A 19,811-nucleotide genomic window follows, 5' to 3' on the forward strand; every position below is an offset into this window, starting at 1 on the left:
TTTTTTTAGCAGGTTTTGCAGAGAAAAAAATCAGAGGTGAACAGTGTTAGCTTTTTCACTGGAAGTGGTAGCTGCTGAACATTATGCTAGTAAAATACACAGTGCTGCTCGGTGCCACTAACTGCATTGCAGTTCTGCTGTGGGAAGGGATTTGAACATGATGTGAAGCAGTAGATTCCTCTCTGACATGGACTGACCTTTCAACATTTCAGCTTAGCTTTGAGATGATCTTATAAGGAGTGCTGATTAGCAAAAACTTTCTTATAGCCTATTCAGCTGAGACATTCAAGTGCTCCTGGTGTTTAAGCGACTCTTTAAGAGAGTTCCACAAATGTGGAATTAATTGTCAATCTGAGCTGAGAATGATCTGGAGTTTCTGAAGAACAGTGTATGATGACAACTATTTGTCCTAAAAGGCATGACCTGAATCCAGGTTGTTTCAAGAAGGAAAGTGCATCAGTGGGAGAAAACTTTGGATGAAATGGATTATTGCAATTAGACAATTTGTCTTCATTATTAAAGGAAAGAGATAATCCCTCAAAACAATCTTCAAGTATGTATTTAGTTTAGCCAAATCCTAATTTCCACTTCTCTGTTGCTCTCTGACTGTCAGCACACATTAGTCCTGTTTATGATATAGAGGATCTCTAGGGTGTATTGCAACACCACCTTACCTTTACATTTAGACATCTTACATTTAGGCAGGGGTTTCTGACTTCTCTGATATGTATTTTATGGTCAGTAATGTACGTTTTGTTTTGGAAATGGACCCTATGCACAGAGGAACTGTACATTAGTGGAAACCAAACCACTCAGAATCTTGCTTCCTTGACTGACAATATCTTGGATAAATCCTGGATGAAATCAACATGAGCTCAATATTTCTTCTTACATAATGGGTAACTTTTTATACAACCATCTTCCTTAATGGAAACACATACATTGGAAACTTATCTTACAGAATGACAGGAAAATTTTAGTGCAGAAAAATTAATTTCCTTCCTTCAATATTTCTTTTAATAGTTTTGAACATCGTATATCTTAACAAGAAACGTTCCCAGTCACTGAGATTAACATGCAAAGCTGCTTCTTAAGAGTATTCATTCTTCTTTTAAAAATGACACAGAGTGCTAAAAGGACCTTGTTCTTAATTTTTAAGCCCACTAATTTCATTGTGTCTGACACAAAGCAGAACATTTTTGCTATAATTACTGTATAAGTTATTTTTTCCCCACAAAGTTGTAATTTTCCTAAAATAAGCTGGACTGCTTCAATTATGTAAATCAAGTATCTAGAGAATATGATGACTGCATTGGCAAAACACAATAGAACTTAACAGGAAGCCAGCAGAGAGAGAGAGAGAGTGATAGGGAAGGCAGAAGCCCAAATGAGGATGCTTTTTTCAATTAGAACCACAGCAAATTCTCTGCCCTGCTGGTAAACTGGCTCCTGCAGCTTCTCACTCTGCCAGATCTGCTCTTCCCTTGGTGCCAGAGTATGACCATTAAGACTGGCAGGAAGTCTAGGCTAAAATGAAAACTACTGTGCAGAGACCAAGAGTGACTGAGAAAAAATCAGGGTTTACTTCTGTTGTTTTTTTTTTTTTTTTCTGTTGTTATAAAAGCAAATCCATAGGCAGCAGTATCCCAAACAGCCAAAGAGATGATGATAAATTCCATATGAGGCATCTCAAGCAGTATGGGGTGAAACAGCTGCAAGATGGAAAAAGGCTGTAGTAATGGCTAAACAATGTATTTATTCTCAGAACTGGCAACTGCTTCAAATGGCTGGCACAAGGTGTCTTGGATCCTGAAAGTCCTGGGAACAGCTGACTCTTCCACATATACTCTTGTGTGAATCCTCCTATAAACCGCAACCTTTCCCCACTCAAGACCTTCTCAGTGACCTACATTACACTGCTTTTAGGATGCATCTCTTTCTATGCCTTTGCCGAGGATGGAATGGTCAGATTGAAGGCAACTATACAAATGTGAAGTAACACTATTGACCTGCATTATGAAGTCTCTGCAGCTTTATTTTTAATCATAATCTTTGTAGATTTTATTTTCATGACCTTTTTTAACAGCTGACACATTCAGCAGACACCTTCATTTATCTCTCTTCAGCAATTCACTTTGGTGATGGGCAAGGTGAACTTTTCTTCATCGAGCAGCACCACCAGTCCTCCTCTTGGTCTAGCAATCCCACTTACTCAATTTTCCTTTCTCCACCTAATCCTAATTAAATCCATGCTTGTTTTTCATGTCTATTCTTAAATTACCTCCTGCAAAATGGTTCTGCTCTTTAGCAAGACTTTCCCTCTGGCTGAATTAGCTGGAGAGAGCATTACTCTCACCACAGGGAGATTCAACAGGTAGTACATTATGTGGTAAGATTAATGGCTGTTGCATATAAGAACAAACATTTTGGGAGCAAAAAATTGTAGGATGGCATTATTTGCATTATTTCTGCTGATAGGTCAGCTATATTTCCCTTGGTCTGTTTTGGGTGAAACTTAGAGGTGCATTGATTAGAAAATTTCCTTGCATATTCCCTTGCTTCAGTGGCTGTGCTGAAATACGAGATTCTTATTGTACTTGATTGCTTAATCGTACAAACAGCTTCACATTACCTTGGCTTATAGCAGCACAGAGCAGAATCAGAATCAGATTCAGACTTCAATTGCTGACAGGCAATCATCTTTCTCTCCTTGGCACCATAAGTCAGTTCAAGATGTGGCAGATGTGTGTTATGGAGTTTTAAATATAGGGGTAGCATAGATTGTACCATGACACAAGACAACTGAGAGAAAGCAAAATGAGAAGGGTAACAAATTACCTATAACAGATAAAAACTTAAGTTTTTTACACATACCAGTAGCCATAAAGTACTCTTGCAAGTGCTGGAGAGAATAGCATGAACTTGCATATTTACATGTTTATTATTATTTTTTTTTATATTGTCCAAAGGCTGAAAGTTAGGGGCAAATGCCACTTGCTGTTCCACATAGTGCAAAAGATTACATGACTTTATCACTAAAGTTTAAAACCATGAAAATGACAGTTTTAGGGGAAGTTTTATTAACACAGGAAAAGAGAAGGAAAATAGTACTCAAAATGGCAGTCAGCAGCATGTGTTAAGGTTAATTTTGCAGGAATTGTCAGCAAAGGATTGATTTATTCTCATTATATTTCAGTACAGGAATGAGGTTTTAATCTCTCAGATATCTAAATTTTCAAAATACAGCTGAAATATTAGATCCTGGATATCCCAGCACATGAGAGGAAAAGCCCCAGCCATGTAATTGTACCCATAATGCAATCAGAAACAGCAGGTATAATTCTGAAAGACACAACAGGGTGGGTTTTGGCTGCACTATTGTTGCAGAACCACTACAGTGTAAGAGTATTGTTACTTCTTCCATATCTAATAAAGCCCTGGATAGGATGTTTTTGAACTTCTTTAAGCTCTATCAAAAAAAAAAAAAACACCAAAAAGAGACTGAGCTAAGCAGACCACAATTACTTCATTTACTGCACACAGTTCCTTCTGATTAGCTCTGGGCATCTGTAAGGGGACCCTCAATTGCAGCACAGATAACAAGGTTCTATGTATTTTAGCCCAATCTGAGTGCCAAAGGACACATAATAAAAATTGATGAAAACTTACAAAAAATACTGTCTGCTGATTTATTTTCCTTGGTACATCTTGTTCCTGCTATATATGGTTATTAACCAGGCTTCAGTTAATTAAATATGTAAGAAAACAAGATTTTAGAGGAAAAATCTTCTCAAATGTAAGAAAGGTAAAAGACTATTTTCCAAAATAGTATCCGGAAAGAACTTGAAGCAAATCAATCAGCACAGAGAGACTATTACACATCCCTCTAGGTGTTAGTGCTGAATTCAAGGAGGCCTGTAGATAAAATGAGAAAATAATATTTCAGCTCAGAGAGAACAAGGGAAAAGATAACTCAAATTTATTGAGGTGGGTATAATGACAAAAGATGGGAGAAACTGCAGATTCATTTGCAATTTTTCTTGTTATCACATGGGAAATTATGAAAATCAAGAGTTTATAGGATTAGTGAACTCATAGTAGTAGTCCATTTTATGAGGAAACTGTCAAAATCCTTCAATCATATCTGGTATAACTCGATGGAATTTTATGCACCGTTAAACAGGGTAGACACTCTTTAGAAAAATGTGAAAACAATTTATCATCATTAGTGACACATAAAAACAATTGTGGACAGCTTTAGCAATCTGCTTATAAACCCTGAAAGAATGAGAGCCCAAAAACTTTGGCCTAGGGACAGGCACTGGACAATCTGCTGGACTCAGAAAATGTGTGGGATTTTTAAATTTATTGCAAGATGGAAATATTTCCTGGCTATTTGCATTTTTCATTTTTGGATTTTCTGCTGCCTCTCTGGGGCCCAGGTATGAGATTTTACTAGGAGGCCTCCTGGACAAATATGGCCCTCTAATTAAAACCCACATCTGGTTATCCAGGTCCACAGTGATGAAGTTGAGGAGTCCTAGGGCAATCAAAAATTGCATTGGGACGACTGATTGAAGGGATGGGAGCAGAGGTGGTGTTTTCCTCAATCCCTTGGGTAGCAGGAAGGTAAGAATGCCAAAAGGAATGGGAGAACCCACATGATCAACAGGTGCCCTAAAGTCTGGTGCTGTCAGTGAAACCTTGGCTCTTTCAAACATGGGACATTTTATGTGGCACCAGGCCTTCTGGACACAGATAGGGCTTCCTTGTCTGAAAGGGGGAAAATATTCTAGCCCATGGGTTGGCAGGGCTGATTGAGAGAGTTTTAACTGGATTTGAAGGGGAAGAGCCTTGAACAAGCTTGCTAGAGATGAGTTTCCTTGGGTTTTTTGGTGGTGTTTTTAATACTCTTTTTTTTCTTTTATTATTTATGCATAAAAGGTACTTGTCACTTCCTAGTCCATTCTCTTTCTCTTATCTGGAACCTATAATGAAATCATAATTAAGATGGGAAAAAAATTTAGCAAAGATAATTAATACATTTTATTTGCTTTGGGTTTATATCACTGATCAATACTAAAAAAAATTTGAATACTAAAGAAAATTATAGCTTCATGAGAGGTCCATTTTGTTTCCAAAAGCATCCTGTACAGCTACCATCATATAATCCTGCTGAAGAGTCCTTCAGGGCAGGGTAAACAATGTAATGCAGTACATTTGTTACAAAATAATGACATTGAACTGTTGCAATTTCAGTCTACTTAACAATCTTGAGGCTTTTTAAGGTCACAGAACAAATAATATATTATCATTTTGCAATAAATGTGGGTACTGGGACTCCCCAAACCACACTATAAAATTCTGTACATAAAGGATCCATCCAGGTTTTTCAGACACTGCTCTCAAAGAGGTGATTTCAAGTGTCCTGGTGGAGACAAGCAGATGTGCTTTTAGCTGGGAGGTGGCAGCCAGCTGATGTCAGAGAGGCTGTCCTGGCTGGGATTAGGAGCACATCCTGATGGGACGTGGTTCTGCTCTCACAGTGAGTGCAGCTCTTCGATAAGGTGGTCACATACAAGGTACTTGTGTGTGTTTTGTTAGCAGAACTGAGGAGACACATATTAGCACATGGAGGGCCTACTTTTGTGCTTGATTTGCCTCTGTGCACTTTGTGTGTAAATCTGAAGAAGGACTTCCAACAAAGAGGAGAAACAAAACTTATGTTCTTTCTCTTCTTCGTGATTAAAATGAAAAGTGATTAAAGTGAAAATATTTCACAAAAGACCTTGCTTCCTTTTCTGCTCACATGTCAAATGTGCCTGTTTGGAGAAGCTTTACAGTAGCCTCCTTCCTTCTATTCCCTCCTCTACTTAATAGTCCATGAGGAACCTTAGGATCTGTGAAAGCTGTGTCATTCTGAAGCCTGTCGCTCCCTGTAGCGTGGGTCCCTCTGATGTTTCAGCCCTTGACTCACATGCTCAGCAGATAATAAAAAACAAAGTTGCTTTTCTAGAAAAGTCATGGCTCACTGATCTCTTCAGGAGCATACCTTATTCTTTCTCAGCAGATCCTTTGGCTCTGGCCCTTGAAGTTTTTTGAAATTCTCCGGCAGCTCAGGAGGGAGGCTGAATGGTGCGATATTTGTTCACTCCTCATTGCTAGTCTGACAAGTGAACAGCAGTTCAGCAGAGTTCAAACATCTGGCAAACAGCTCGCTGCAGCTCTGAGCTGTCACACATTAATAAAGACCAATTGTTCCATCAAGACCATGTTGAGAAGTTAAAAAGAAGAGAAGAGCCAAGGGGAATCGTGCTAATTAAAAGTATCTTTATAAAGATGTATGAATAAAGGATGATTAATTTAATTTTCTGAGGGTAAATCTATGTTTCAGGATCAGACAGGAACTTTGTTTAGCCTAATTGAAGAGGAGCACAGTCTGCCACCCTGACTCCTGTTGAATAACACCCTATTCACTTGATAGTTCCATGGGTTCCCATCAGATGCTGAAATGTAATTCTGTGATGTCAAAGGAAGTTTGGAGGGCACATATTCTGAATCTTCCTCTGATTTTGAAATATACTGATCTGCTCCTGAAAGAGGACAGAAACATATCAATCCTCTTTGTTCATGTCTTCAGACTCTTTCCTGCTTGTTATGCCAATACACTACACCTCATATATTGCTGGGAGTATTGGTTTTAAAATATGCCTAAAGAGAGGTATGTGGAGAAAGTAATGAGACATGCTTAATTTATATCACATGGAAAATTAATTCCTTTTCTATTTCAAGAGATCTAACATTTGCCCCATCACTTTCTAAATGTAATTTTCTCTGCTATTTTCAAACCCTTGACTACATTAGAACATTAATTTTTAAAGAAAAATCCATAGATTTTTAGAAAGAGGCACAATATTTTAGCTCTTAATTCCATGTCTCTGACCACTTCTTTTCCTATGAGCTTGTAGTGGGTTGAACCTGGCACCCACCAAAGCCTCTCTGTCACTCCCTTCTGCAGCTGGACAGACAGAGAAATTAGAGTGAAAGGTCCATGGGTTTTCCTAAGGACAGAGAGAGATCACTCACCAAATACGATCACAGGCAAACTAAACTGAAATTAGACATAGTAAATGAATTTATTGCTGACCAAATCAGAGCAGGATAGAGAGAAGTAAAATAGGACCTTAAAAACCCCTTACCCCTACCCTTCCTCCTTTCCAGCTCTACCTTGTCCCCCAGCAGTGCAGGGAGACAGGGCAAGTGGGTTGAAGTCAGTTCATCACAGATTGTTTCTGCTGCTGCTCAGGGCAGATTTCCTTCCCTGGCTCCTGTGTGGGTCCAGCCCAGTGGAGATACTTCTCCACAGACTTCTCTGATGTCAGTCCATCCCACAAACAGGAGCAACAGCAAACAGGAGCATCTCCACAAACCTCCGTGAGGAAGGCCACTCTTCCATGAGGTGCAGTCCTTCAAAAACAGACTTCTCCAGCTTGGGTGCCCCATGGGATTGCAATGAGTTATATATAATTCACTGTGATTTAAGGGCCTATTTTCCCCTGGGTATCCTTGAGTTTTTCTGGAGTCTCAGCAGCTATCATGGTTGTTTGCAGTGTCCATCTTCACAAGTGATGGCAAAATAGCCTTCCAACACATGATTCATAAAGTTATTGCTGTTCAAATAATGCTGTCTCACTTACTGATGAGCTGATTTTCTTCAGGGCATCTAAAGGAAGGTATATAATCAAAACTCTTGAGTGTGCTGTAAAAGAATGCTGTGGGAGAAAGTCACTCAATAAGAGCAATCTCTTGGAATCTTGAAAGGTAAGTTCTTTCTCTAACAATAATAGTACTGTTGATGATGTAAAGATTTTTACTGCATTTATAAGGTGATTTTATTCAAGTATCCTAAAAATTCTTTATTATGCTGTGTGTATAGCAATGCTTAATCCATAGCTTTTTTTGGGTGTCAGAAAATATATTTAACAAAGTAGCAATGCAAGTTAATATTTAGGATGTAAAATAACTATAATAAAAATCTGGGAAAAGAAAGCATGTGAAAAGATGAAATTTACTATCTGGTATAAATAAGTGAGCTGACAGCATATTCTAAAAAATCAGTACTATGGAGACAGCCTCATCTTTTTATTATGGAATTACTCATGTTGCCATTCTTGAGACTTAATTTTGCCATATGCTTTGAAGTTCTATTATCCATCATTAATTATTTTAATGTAGGAGTTCACACTATAAATCTAGCAAAGAAAAAAGCTAAAAAATATGACCTGTTCCATATTGCATACTTGGTTCTAACTTGAAATATATAAGTGAAGTATGGGAAGCTGTTAGTAACCAGTAATAAATTTAAAGGATCAGTGTAGTTTTAAAGAATTTTGGCTTGTTGGAGTGTGTGATTTCACTGTAACAAAGCTAAGAGGAAAACCCATGCCATGGAACCCTGAGGGATTCAAATTATTTCAAAAGCAGGGTTTATATACAAATTTATTTGCATTTGGGTGAGGGTGACCATTTTCTTCAAGAACTCCATTTTGTAACTATTTCTCTGCTACATGACAATAGAAACAAATGTATATCTATAGGTTCAAGATTGCACAGAGAAGTCCAATAAGTAATTGAATTCAGGGACTCATCTCCATCTGATAAATTGATACAGCTCTGATGATTTCAGTCTGTGACATTTAAAGAGTAATAAAAGAGTGGAGAATTAAAAGGTTAAAACTTTAACTGCTCTTGGAATATAAGTTACTTTCCCTCTAATTGTTAGTGTTTTCCTCTGGCAGTATAGACATATTTATTATAACTACACTAAAATACTTGGCTGATCTGTCTCACCTGAGGGAAGAAGACAACAGTTTTTTGGATGTTCCTAAATCAAAGGTATCTAAAAGTACATCAGGTGAAAAAGAAAATAGAAAATGAAGCAGAGATAAGAGACTCAAAACAATTTCAGGCCTACACACTAATATTATGCCTGGATTTACTAAGACTAACCCTGATGATAAAAAAAAAGAAACCAGAAACAGACTCAGGAAAGCAAATCCAGTATGAAATTTGGCATGATTTTATTTAGGAAGTATGGCTGCATATATATAACTCTCCCACTATATATCTCTCACAAAGACGTATCCCATGAAATTTGTCATGCTTCCTATAAAAATCAATAACAGTGTTCAAGAGGTGCAAGCTTATTACCTATCATCTTTTAACAAAATAATTGGTTTACACTTTTATTATGGTCTCAGATGTTCCTGACCTTCCATTTTCCATCCTGTTCCTTCCTTGGGCTCTCCACATTTACTGGTTTTGTTATGTACAGCTGAGCTTCGTATTTTTGCCCACACGACCCCACCCAAGACTTCAGTCGTGGCTGGGAGTGCAGGGTCTGCTGCCAGCAGAAGGAAGACCCACAGCAATGCTTCTCCCACATCCAGGAAGGTTTCTGTTCCTCTGGGACAGGGTATGAGACCCCCGACAGACATAAGAGGAGAAGCTTCCCTGTCTGTTGGCTGTTACTTTGTGGAAGTGGCTCCTGGCTCTACTCACAACACATCCCAGACCGGCTCTGTACCCATTTCAGACAATCCTTGTAGGATGCTTCCCTTAAATGAAACCACGTGGATCTTTCTTCTTGAGAAGATGAGGGGGGCACCCAGACCTTGTAAGGACTAAATGCCAGAGGGGTCAGTGCTTGCATCACTCCCAGGAAAAGAAGTGGAAATTCTAAACTGTCTTTGTTCTTGCTCCAGCTGGATGGCTCAGAGACCGCTGATGTGCTCTATCATGTCTTGGTACAAGGGATTTTAAACACTTAATGGTCAGTCAGTGCAATAAAAATAGCACAAGATGGAAATGTTCTCCACTTACAGAGTAAAAAAATATGTATATTAAACTAATTGACCAACACCACAAACATAAACCATTAGGGGGACCCCTGTGATACAGAAACTGTTATAAACAGATATGCTGCAGCTTTTTTATATTACTTTTAATAACCAGAGCAGTATATCTTACATTTTTAATCAATTTTCCATTTTACAGCCTGATTTTCAGAAGCAGAGCTGGAGCTCTGCATTGCCATCACTCCTGTGCTGTTGAACAACCTCTTGGATTTTCTTCACTGTAACAGAAGTCATAACTACTAAATGTGCCTAAACTACTTGCTACTGATTGATATGGAGCTGTTCAGCACAATTTTACATAGAAGAAAATATTGTACATCAGATTAAAATGTAAGTAAGCAGAGAAAACACTGCCCTTGCCTGAGCAGCACTGCTGTTTGTAGGAGCCCAGAGCCAAGTGCTCTGCAGTTTGCTTTGGCTCCTCAGCTCATAGCTGTGCCACATGCTCAGCCCAGCAAAGGCTCCCAGTGATGCTGCAGGGCCAGGAATGAGCAAAGCTGAAGGATAAATTACTTATATGCTGGGAAAAGGGAGCTCAGACCAAAGAGACTTTAGCTTCATGGAAGGCAGCAGCCCAAGCAGAGTGTGGGCCAGAGGTGGGGGGAAGATCTCTCTGACAGACACACATTGCTGCTTCCCAATGCCTGCTGTCTTTCCTCCTGGCTGATCCAAACCCTGTACTTGCTATCCTGGTCCTTGCTACCACCTGGTTGCGTAAGTCACCTTTCCATGGAGTTTGTGAGGTATAAAAATGTTGCTAGCATTAGTTACATGGTTAAATTATGATTAGGATACTTGTGTTTTGGTGTTGGGTTACATTTCCTCTGTAGTTTCTTCTGGATATTCTGGGCTAATTATCTACTTCACTGGCTCAATTCTTCAAAAATGGAAATTTGCTGAAATCACAAATGGTATCCCACTGACTTTATGAACATGAATTATCACATTTCACCTGTTCTTTCTGTTTTGATCTGTCATTTAAAATATCAATGAGCTGCTAAAATCACAGTGTCTCCCTAACTTTATCAATACTCAAGTTTTACTGGTCATTCTACTTCAATTCACTAATAAAGAAAGGTATCAAATGTTGCACATATATTTTTAGTAGCATTTGAACATTTAATCAAAACAGCAGAAACAATTCCTGTTGCTGAAAGATATGAGATGTTCAGTAGCTGCAAGAGCTCAAGAAGGACTGACTCAGTTTTTCTATCTGCAAGGACATGATGCTGCTTTTCCACCATCAGCAAGAGGAATAGCTAACTTTGATGAGAACAGAAAAAGTTCAACCCATAATTAGACATTATAAAAAGCCTTCTTAGGTGATTCTAAGGTGAAGCATGGTAAGATCAGGGCTCTCTGAAAGTTTTACCCAGCTGCAAAGGCCAAAGCACCATCAGTGCCCACCAGGCCCACAGTGACTGCCCACTTCCAGCTGCAAAGGACTGGAGGAGGTATTCGTCCCAGGGATAACCTTCCCAGGAACTGGCATGCTGTGGGGAAACCAGCTGAGAGCTCCTTGGGAGGCAGCAAGAGGAGAAGGCTTGGTGTTAACAAATCAGAGCTGGGTAACATAATCCACCAGGAATTGGACGACTCTGTGTGGTGGATTGCTAAAACTGCCACCAAGTACCTAAAGAAGTAACCCATGGAACCTCAGGACTCTGTGTACCCCATTGCACCGACTTTCCCCAAATACAGACACATGCAATATCCACACCATGGAGCTGTCTGTCCTCAATGGCCAAATATGCCCTCTGTGGGTACTTCCAGGACCTTCTGCCACTGTGGGAGCACTGGATATGGAGGGAACACACTTGCACAACAGGAGGCCACATGAGAATACCTGCAGAACCACAGTTCCTGTGATGTAAGGAGGGCTGGAGGAGGTTGGGAAAAGACCTTGTGTTTTCTCTGCAAACTAAGTGGAATCACTTTGGTAACTCCTCTCCTTTTCAGACTTTGTCTGACAAGGAATGTCCCACAACAGTGGGAATGGAAATTAGGCACCAGAGGTACCCCTTCCTGTCCTGCATTTTTAGGAGCCAGCTTCTCCTCTCAAATCTTTGAGGTCTTTGGGTTTATTCACAATGATCCAGAGGCTTTTGCAATATTTTCAAAGGCTTCAGTAATAGTCAGACTAGTGAGTTCTGCACTGGAAAGTCAGCCAGCATTTCAGAACAGAATATGGTCCTCCTTAAGCCACTCCTAGCTGTGAGGACTTTGTGGGGATGTGACAGTGATTGAGGACTTTGTCATATGACAGTGGTTGCATTTTACACCTGCTTTACGTATACAGAGGTGACTGTGCAGTGTATCAGGCAATAAAGACCCCTGATTGCTGTATGTGCATATTTGGATAACTAGATTTTAGAGATAATTTATGAAAATCCTTTTCTCATCTCCAAAGAGGAGCATATTTAACTTATCATAGCCAAAAACATAGACTTCACTGAAAGAAAAAGGAGGAAGGTCCTCAAAACGCATTGATGGTTACTCTTTTTGTTGCAAATACATTTCTTCACCTCTTTTGAAATCATCTAACCCCTGCCAGGAGTAGTGAAAGGAGTGACCTAAAATTCTGAGCTGTTGGTGCACTGCCAATGGATAATTTTTTTTTTGTATTGCCGTGCTGGTATGGGCTCAGCAGGTACATAAATTACAATGTTCCAACCCATTTCACCCTCCAAGCTGGAGTGAAGTATGTTCATTTTCACTCTTTGCACTCGTTGCTTGTTCTTAGAGAGTCAGAGCTCATGTTGCTGTGCAATCCTGAACTCCTTTTATGAGCCTAGCTGGAGCTCTGCTGGATATCTTTCTTCATTGCAGATTTTTAATCCTGGCTTGCAAAATCACAAACTTTTTCCTGGCTGCAGAGATTATTACCTCCCTTTAGGTCTCAGATACACTGAAGAATCTCACACAGGTTTTTACAATATACTTTTTCAGCCCTGTTTTTTTTTTTTTTTCAATAACACACTTGGTGTCCTTTTAGTTCTACACATGGGCTAGTGGTTGATTAATCTTTTTGTCTATGTTGTGGCCAGTCTGTCTTTGATTTTATTTCTTATATTTATTCATTCTACTGCCAGAGAACCATGAAAATCAGATGAAAATATTTGTCCCATTTAGATCGTGAAAACAGACTCTGCTGTTAAATGCAAAGTGCACAGAGCAAGTCCAACAACAATTACAGATTAGGACAGAATGAGCAGTTTGCTGTGCTACACTGAATCATGATTTTGACTTGGAAATATTTTTTGTCTGTTGGAATATCTAGTAAGGTGTTTTTGGAAGACTTCAGTGCCACCCCCCCCCCTTGTTTTCACCCTTTAAAAAATAAATTAGAAGAAAAATGTGATCTCAGCCCCCCTGAATGGAGCAGAAAATCCTAGATAATTTTGTTATGGACTCCTACACTGATAGTTGATCTAACGAAAATCTTGGGTTTGAACTAGTTCACATTTGATAACCGACCATAATTTTGAGTGAATCTTTTGATTAACTCTTCTCAATTTATATTTTGAATGTGTCTGGATTTTTTTGGTTTTTAAGAAATAGGTTCGATGGCCTGTTAAGTAGCTTCTATCATTATAAAAAGTGAATCCCTTGAGGACATGAGTAAATTTTTCTATGGCTTACTTTTCCACACTCCCTTTATATATGGAAAAAGGAAACGCAGAAAGATTAAAAATATTTCTCAAGGTCACGTAGGAATTTGTTGGTGAAAATTGCTTTAATTTTCTACATCCTAGATCAGAATCTTTTATACATATCCAATCTTTCTGATTTCATCTGGTGAGATATTTTGAAATTATTTTAAAAAAACATAATGAAATTTTAAATTGCATTTGTACCACCACCTTCAAAGGTTTTGTCCTTATTATCATTGGGATGTGCTTGTTCTGGAGCCCAAAACATCTTGTCATTTTATTGCAGCCTGGTCAGGCATAGCTTATCAAGCACAACCTCTGTTTGCAAATAGCAGCAAGTGGGGAATCTGATGTTGCCTTCCTGCTGCAGATATACGATCACTGTATCTTCCTGCTGGACATATATGTCAGTCCTTGATTGTTTTTACTGGGATTTTTAAAATAGAAGCTACATTTTGCTCCTTACAAGTGTCTTGAGCATAAATAACCTCCAAAAGATATTATTATTGTACACTTATTTACTCATATATTTGTAAGAGATTTGAGTGAGCTTTTTATTGACTTTTAAAGCTCGTAGATATACTTTATTGCTAATAAGCTTTTTTCTGGTTCATGTACTCCTCAGCTGGGTATAAAGTTTCAGAAACATTGGGCTTCATAATAAATTAAAATAAGATATTTAATTTCCCTATTTTTATAAATAAGACATGTGCTCTTGTCAGTATTTACTTAGTAGTTAAAAAATTGTCTGGTCCATTTGTATTAATTGAGACAAGGAGCAGGGATAGTGGAGAAATACTCCAAAAGAAAATTTCAGATTTGTCATGGGAAAAGATGGCAAGCATTACATAAGCATTTAGAGGGAAAATATAAAGAGTTGACAAAAAAGACCTAAAGAAAGTTTAGCTGCTGTGGATCATGAATTGCTTATGGCTTTACTGAAGTGGAACAAAGTTTGGTGGGAGTCCTTTAAATGGGGCTTAGTCAGATTCCAGCTGGCTTAAATGACTGGAATTCTGAGGATATCCAGTATCACTGGCAAATACCAATGAATCTAGTACAATTATTTCCAGTGTACCAAGGCTGAAACCACTCTTCCTTGATTTACATTATTACTTAAGAAATTGCATAATTTCCTTTAGAACAATATTAAATAAATGCCCGTCAAATTTGCAACTGAAGGACTGTTCACATTATGCATAATGCCTTATGAAATACTAATTGATGGCTTTGTGTAATGTCTCAATGAAATAATTATTTAGTGTGACACTTTCACTGAAAAAGTGCTTATTCGTTGCATTTTTCCTTTGCAAAATACTTTTTCTTTCACTGTAAAGTTTTCAGAAAGATTTCTAGTTTGGAGCAATTGGACCATGGTCTATGATATTGCTTAATAGCTGAAGCATGAGCTGTATATCCACTGTTTCTAATTTTTGAGTTGTTTGCAGGCAGTTACCTTCCACTCTGAGATATTTCATGCCCGTATTTTCTGTTGGAAGATTTTCCATGCTCTATTCAATAACTGGCTCATCAAACCAATGCAGTACCACCTCTCTTAGAAAGCAATATTTCCGGCTTTGGAAGAAGAACAGAATAATGTCAGGAATCATAACAAAACCTGCCTTCCATTTTTTTATTATCATAAAGAGTTCCACGGGAATAATTTCTGGTTGAAAGTAGTCATCCCTGAATTTAATTAGTGCTAATAGGCACAGAAATTTTGGGTTCCTGTGGATGTTGAACAGTTTGTGTTCTGGTGGATTTCCGTTCAATACACCAAGGTGGGGAGTCAGGTTTTTAAGATGTCTTGGTAAATCTCAGTCCTTCTTATGTAAACATAGTAAAAAAAAAAAAAATTGCATTTTGCAGGAATGCAACACTTCTGGAGCAAAAGGGAGGAGTGCAGAGGTATCAGTGTGACACCTCAGTGTCCTGCAGGAGAGGGACACAGCCAGTCAGGATTTGGGAAATGATTTTTGGTACCATAGCACACCTCTAGCACCAGAGACCGGAGCTTAATCATGTTTTGAAGGAACAAGATGAAAATAGCTTGGAACAGGAACCTGAGAATGAATCTGACTATGAGAGACCACGTGGATAGTTTCTGGCAAAGATGAGGTACCTGATGGGTGTCTCAGACCCATGTGCAGGCTCCAAGGACTGTGGAGTCACTAAGTAAGACCATGCTAAAAATGCGTTTTTTGTATTAAGGAAGCAGCATGTTCAAATTCCTATAAATACGACTTTATTTAATAATATATTTTTTAATATTTCCATGAAATCTAGAGCTTAGTAGATTCATTTTGCCTAAAGCCAAAATTATTTCTATTTCAAAAATAGAGATGTATGGAATTATGTCCTCAGTGAGCTGCTTATAATGTAGATCATTAAATCCCTAATGATTTGGCACGCAGTTCAACAATTGTTTGTCAAATGTATTTAGAAATTTTCCAAAAAATGCATTTCTGTTTTTCCTAAGGAAAACAATAAGAAAAAACAATAATTGTAACCCAGATTTAGCAGAAGGAAGCAGTTTGGCTTTGCATGGTACTTCAATCAGAAATGTGAGTGCTATATTTCCTTCTCTTTACTTATTTCCATTGTATTCAACAAACGCCTTTTCAGCAGAGGTGTCATCTGGAGCAACTGGGAAAAAATCTGACAATACATTTCTAGTTTACATAGACGTATGGACAGAACAAACTAAAACACAATGGCCAATCATTTGCAAAATTTCCTTGCAAATGCATTTAGTGACACACAGGACACAGGAAGGTAAAGAGTTCCATCTAATCCATCAGAGGTTCAATTCTGAAGTAAATAGTGGGTATATTCTTACTACAGTGATTTGCATAAGATTCTTAGCTTCTCTATAGGCAAGTATGTTTTGAATAGTTTGGCAAGTTCAATATTAAGTAAAAGCATCAAGGAAAAAAGGGAGACAGTAAGGAAAATAGAGATGATTTGGGGGAGAGTCCTTTATTTCACAGATTTTATATTTTAGTCGTGTGCTCCCTTATCTGTATTACAGTATGAAAACAATCATTATTTCACATGCCAATAATGAAGAATGTTTTTTCATTGTCCTTAGGGTATAGAAGGATGTTCTTAAGCTTTAGAAAAGGAAGATCTCAAAAATGTGTTCCCAAAGAAAGCTATTAGAAAAACATTTTCTAGTAGGAAAATAATCCAGTATTTTAGAGACATTGTCTGAATATTACAGGTAAAAAGGCCAAAAAGAAAATAACTGAAAACATATTTTTCTTCTTTTTTTGTATGACACCACGCTGTTTAGCTAGAATACAGATTTTGAACATATTATGCTAGTGTGTTAAAAACAAGATTAATCTTTCCATAGGATGTCAAAGAGCTTGGAAACAAGATTGTAAAACTGACATTTTTTTAGTAATTTTATGAAGAAAACTTCCCACAAGCTAAACCAAAAGAGAGAAAAACAGCCTCATTTTCCAGCCACAGAGTTTAGCTTAAGGATGTTTTTAATCCCCTACAAAACAAGAGAGACAACATAGCTGTTCCTTTATGCATGCTCCTTAAATTTAGGCACATCTAAAAGCAGAAAGAATTTATGTGAACTTAAAAGCCTGCATGAGATTTTGTGTCAGAGTTCTTGTGCATGAAGTACACAATCAGCCTTCCGTTCTGCTTCTTGGCAGGCTGTTGATGACACAATGCCATGGAGACTCCACGGGTTCAGAGGCATAAATCTGAAATGGGTCTGTCCCATTACAAATCCTTTTGAGTTTTCCAGACCTAACAGAATGAACCCTTTTCTGTTCTTCTTAAAGCTGTTAATTCAGGAATTACACTGCTCCCAATGCTAATTCACCTTAACAGACATGTATATCTAAAATAAAATTTAATAATCTTTTAATATCTTCATTGTGAAAGCATTTCTTTTTTTTTTTCTTTTTCAGAGTTACTGAAACTTTCTACTTGTATTAACAACCAACAGCTGGTGTTCTGCTCTTGAAGCTGTAGTGTTATTTTTTAAATACTATTATTAATCTATTTATTATTATTTCAAAGCATTTCTTTGCCTGTCATTTCTTTACCCATAAATTAAGCCTGAAAAGCTTTTTGTCTGATGAAAATTTAAATAAGGACTTCAGATAGGAAAGCAAATTGGTGTGGCAAATGCCAGATTTGTGCAGACACTATGAAAATATACTTTGAAGCTAATTACTTCAGCTTTCTTGAATACAGGTGCATAGCCCTGGGAAACACTAAAGGGTGAAAGAGCCCCAAAGCCAGGGCAGAGTGGCATGTGAGAGTAAAATGTAACGCCAGCATGAATTTGCTTAAACTAAACAAGAAGTAAACTCTTTAAGAACAGGAAGAAAGGTATCCAGAGCTTGAAAACTTGCTGGATGGGAGACTGTGACAGTGTTTGTTGTTGTCTTCAGGGAAAAGCCACAAACGTTACTGAAAAAAATGCTCAAAGATTTGCTGAATATTGGTATTATTGGTGCTCTCAACTTTCTGCATCAAGAGCTTCAGGGTGGGAAAGAATCAGGAACATTTACCATTGTCTCAGTGAATTTGGTGTTGTGGCTCTGTAATGAGTTAGGGCCCAGCTCAGCTCCCATCAGTCATTGGGGAAAGTCTCATTGCTTTTGTAGCAAGTTAATCAGGGTCTGAGTGCTCAGAGAAGCAGAACAGAGCAGATATGAACAGGCCATTCTTTCCTATATTGTGACATATTGGTACCAAGTGGAATAAAACCTGCATAGCAAAGATCAGAAACAGATTACGTTCTAGGACCAGGAGATAAAATGAGAAAGATGGCCAAAATAACAATAATCCCAAGTACTTTTCAGCCTGGAAAAAGGTTGTGACATGTGGCATTCTCTTGAGGTATATGCATTCCTAATGGCTCATAAAATTCCATTAGAAATTACTATATCCAGCCTTACAAACTCCATCATCTAAAGAGGATTTTGAGATTACAGTTTTGAGACAACTCAAAGAATGGGTTAAGTCTCAGGCAGTTTCTGTTTTCATTACTATCCTTGTCTCAAGTCAAGATTAAAGTTGTGCCATTTGCTATTTCCATTAAGCCCTTAATCTGAAAATTGAGTGTCAATTTAGTCATGTCAGGTTAATATCTCAGGAAGTGGCTGTGCTACTGACCTCTCACTTACTTGTCATATTTCTTATAAATTTAAATGTTTCTCCACTTTCTGCTTCTACTGATGTACCTAGTTAGGTATTTTAAGAATGTGGTGCCCCTACCAATCTTTGTCATTCTGTGATTCTTCATATGGCTTATAAATATTATTTATTCCTGTTTGGTTTTCCATTATTTGTGACTATTCTTATTCACACAGGGGAGTTAAATAGGTGTAAGTACATCTATATATTTTTTTTTCTCTCCAAGAGGAGAGAAGAAACATACATGAAATTATGGAAAGGACCACAAGTGTGTTATTAACATCCTCAGATGCTGTGAGAGCAGGATCCCTATGGGGCATAAGCAAGCTCTTTAAACATGAGGCTAAATTTGATGAGCTAGATGGGACTGAGAGAGACACCAGCAACAACAGCTGATGTTTTAATGTGCTTTTAAGTGTGACTGCTGCAATGTCAAAAGTCTGGGAATCCTTGGCTACACTGAGTCTAAAGCCATGTGCAAGTCACATTCCTTTGAGGCAATTGCTGTTAATAATTTATCTCCAGAGTTGCATGGGTAGTAATTATTCTCCTCATGGATATTAATCTCTTGTCTTATTGCAACAGAAATTCTGCCTTGTACATCACTGTGATATGTTCATTCTGAACAAAATCTTCTGTACCACATTCTTCTTTCTGCTTATATTCTGCATAAAGTCTCTATTTAAGCTGGACAGAGGTTAATTTTTATCTTCTGCCCAAAACCACAAGTCTTCTGAATTATAGAAAAAAACTTAAGAAAGGATCAGTGATTCTTCTGAGAAAGGTTGTTTTCTGATGTAGTGCTGGGGTCTGGTGAATAATATCTGTTATAGCAACTGCCTTTGGGAAGAGTCAGTGAACCACTGCCATTTGCTCATATCAGCTTCATACTCATGCAGTCCTGCGTTTTTCCACTTATTTAGTACTACACAGAAAAGGAATTTTAAAATACAGCATAGATTTATTGTGTTTTCAGATGAACAGCACAGACACATTTTTATTGAGGTTTTGGAAGAGTTTGACAGCATTTTTTGTCTTTCATAATACCTTGTAAACTACTAGGAAATAC

This window comes from Ammospiza nelsoni, chromosome 6, assembly GCF_027579445.1.
Source record: "Ammospiza nelsoni isolate bAmmNel1 chromosome 6, bAmmNel1.pri, whole genome shotgun sequence".
Classification (NCBI taxonomy): Eukaryota; Metazoa; Chordata; class Aves; order Passeriformes; family Passerellidae; genus Ammospiza; species Ammospiza nelsoni.